Consider the following 3,327-nt stretch of genomic DNA (forward strand, 5'->3'; position numbering starts at 1 on the left):
AGTGATAAGGTGAGTGAATGAGTGAATAAGTGTATGAGTGAGTGATAAGGTGAGTGAATGAGTGAATAAGTGTATGAGTGAGTGATAAGGTGAGTGAATGAGTGACTAAGTGTATGAGTGAGTGATAAGGTGAGTGAATGAGTGACTAAGTGTAAGAGTGAGTGATAAGGTGAGTGAATGAGTGACTAAGTGTAAGAGTGAGTGATAAGGTGAGTGAATGAGTGAATAAGTGTATGAGTGAGTGATAAGGTGAGTGAATGAGTGACTAAGTGTAAGAGTGAGTGATAATATAGGCGATAAATGAGTGAGTGTTAAGGTGAGTGGATGAGTGAATGATAAGGTTATAACGTGAATGAGTCATTAAAGGAGATTGTGATAATAAAAACAGGTGGGTGGGTGTGGGGAGGGGGTGGGTGGGTGCGTGTATATGAAAGAGAGAGAGAGAGAGAGTGTGTGTGTATACTGTGTGTCTGTGATGGAAGTCTGAAGGTACTAGAGAGATATAATGTTAATGTGTGCATGAGTGTGTGTGTTTGTGTGCGTGTGTGTGTGTGTGTGCGTGCGTGTAGCTGGGGTATCACAGCTGGCAAACATGTACAACTTAAAACATGGAAGCAAGAGAGATATTGAGAAAACATTGATATTAATCAAAAGGAACTCTTAGAGAGAGGTCAGAATTGGCACGCTCATTACACACAAAATGAATGAACTTGGTGTGCGCGAAGAAATATCGATCAATTTACATAACCCTCATCTTGGAAAAAAAACCCTCTCAAACCTGGGACTTCATATCGATCAATTTAATTGACCCTCATCTTTGCAAACAACTCTCAAACCTGGGACAGCGTGAAGTCCCAGGTTTGAGGGTTTTTTGCCAAGATGAGGGTCATTTAAATCGATCGATATTTGAAGGACGAGTTTTCTGGCCTAATTTTAAAATAGTATGGGTTTGTACGGCAGTGCAGTTATTTTACTATTATTCTTCCATCTTGTAGGAACAGTGGTAGCTTTGTAACCTTATCGACGCGACGATGCTAGTGAAGATGGCTGACAGACTCGCGGAAGCAACAGTTATCAGGAGCCGTAACTTCCTCCTCACTAGATCGCCCTCATGAGCGTTCGCAGTTGTCTTTCCTTTCATTTGCCCTATCCGCCGTGCATTTCGGTTCACCGTTAACCCCTTGTCTGAGTACGCGCGGGGGCTGAAACTCCGTCGTCAGCGGCGGCGAGCGGACGGCGACCGAAGCGAGCGCCCCCTTACGACGTACGCACCAAGAAGTGTGCACGGAAGAGACGGTTGGTGTGAGCGGTAGTGGCTATGGTGGTGGTAATCGTGGTGCTAGTGATGATGATGATGATGACGCTGATGATGAGGATGTGGATGAAGATGCTGCCGCTAGAGCTCGTGGTAGTCGTTGGGTGCACGGAGAGGGGGAGGATGCACGGACGAGACTGAGGAAGAGGTGGTGGTTGAGCTAGAGACAGAGAGAGAAAGAGAGAGAGAGAGACGAGACTGAGTCCGATTCCCTTCCTGCTGTGGCTTTTAGAATAAATTACAGAGGACTATGTGGTGTGGTAGGAGGCACAGCAATCGCGGCTATTTCTATCTCCTGTCTTCCTTTACCAATACTGGATAGCGCTCTCAAGTGCCGGATACCGCTGGATACCATTTTGTATAGCTTGTATCTGCATTGTTAGCTATTTATTATTATTGGTGCGCTTGGGTAAATTTCCACAAATCTCATCTATCCAGATTAAAATTAGACACACATACACACATACACTCTTCCTGTACGTGTTTTTTAATATATATATATTATGGTGGAAGGAAAACATGTAGAGAGAAAGGCCCAATGGTAGACGCTAGTTTTGAACGCCTAGTTTTATCAGCGGTGTCTATATATATTTTATTATAATGTAGTCAAGTGTTCGCGCGTGTGCGTGTGCGTGTGTTAAATAGCTTTAGCTATCTGTAGGTTGTGTGTAAATATATGTATAATATATATATATATATAGTACACATGATAATATAATACACGGTTGTTGTATAACGTATATTGAACGATACAGATATTTCATATATTCCATATTACATCCCGTTGTCAGTTTTTATATGTAATGTTGTAATAATATTCCATACCGGATCTAGGGAGGGTTATAGTTGAGTAATATTCGGTGTGTTGTTCCAAGCCAGTCTGTATTTCATATGGCTTGGCTTCTGGGAAGGATTCTTATCTCTGGCTTTTCGCTCTGACTCATGGATGGCTTTCCATACAACATACACACGGTAAGTTATTGTTATATATAGATATATTTGTACAGACACTCATTATATATATAGGAAGGAAGGTCTAGGGTTCGAGTCCCACTTTAGGCGGCGCATAGTTGAGTCCTTGGAAAAGGTTCTTTACTCACATTACATTCTCTCACCTTACTCAGATGTAAAATGAGTACCTGACCGTTAACAGTCGTGTCTCTTTCCGAAAAATTGTAATATTGCCAAACAGGCGGCATGTCCCGTCCTAAATGTTAAGTGTTGCTGTTGGCCAGGGACCCTTTGTAAAGCGCTTTGAGCACGTTTAGTGGATATTGCTCTATTTGTTTTTTAAAAGCTCCAAAAAAATGCCAGTTTTCTCCAATTTATGTTTTTTTTTTTAAGGACGAAACGGGTTTTAGAAAGAAGAAAGAAATATAGGGGAGAGAGAGAGAGAGAGAGAGAGAGAGAGAGAGAGAGAGAGAGAGAGAGAGAGAGAGATTAAAAAGCATTGGGGTACATCAAGACCGACGTATAGGTACATAAATGAAGGTCTGACGTTCGAACGCAGTTATAGGTCTTTTTTAACATTGGTTTGTGGAAAATACTTTGCGTCATTTAAAAAGAATTTTTTTTTTTTGAAGATTTCCATCACAGCAATGAATGAGCCTAAAATGAAATAGGTTATATGACCTGCAAATAAATGCACGTCGATCCAGAGAGAATACCGTTTACAGACGATTGGATATATAACAATAACAGGATTTTCTCTTACTTTTATCCCTTAAAGTCCAAAAACAATGACCCCCCCCCCCCCCCCCCACACACACACATCCCCACAAACTCCCCACTTGGGGGGGGGGGGGGGGGGGGGGGGGAGGACAGACGGATGTGAAAATGCTTTGTTAATTCTATGTGATTTACCACCTCTAAACGGTATAATTGCACCCCCCCCCCTTCCCCCCACCCCCATTGGAAAACCCTATCATTTGTTAGCAAATAAGTAATGGTTGAATAGTGATTTGAACCTGTTGAATAAAAAATAATTATTCAAAGATTACAGAATATTTTCG

General features: G+C 41.8%; 1 protein-coding gene across 2 annotated transcripts in view; it reads left to right on the top strand.

Moving 5' to 3' along the window:
* The first annotated feature begins 1,518 nt into the window (after nucleotides 1–1,518).
* Nucleotides 1,519–3,327, top strand: part of LOC144956088 (uncharacterized) — a 138,939-nt gene continuing 137,130 nt past the window's right edge. Inside the window, exons 1-2 of one of the 2 annotated variants that reach the window (XM_078886437.1) lie at nucleotides 1,519–1,682; nucleotides 1,829–2,287. The gene's annotated coding sequence lies outside the window, so the exon portion shown is untranslated. Of the gene's footprint in view, nucleotides 2,288–3,327 lie in introns of both variants that reach the window. The other variant, XM_078886436.1, reaches the window with a different exon arrangement.

Source organism: Berghia stephanieae, chromosome 10, assembly GCF_034508935.2.
Source record: "Berghia stephanieae isolate SIO BIC M18660-M18661 chromosome 10, UCSD_Bste_1.3, whole genome shotgun sequence".
Taxonomy (NCBI): Eukaryota; Metazoa; Mollusca; class Gastropoda; order Nudibranchia; family Aeolidiidae; genus Berghia; species Berghia stephanieae.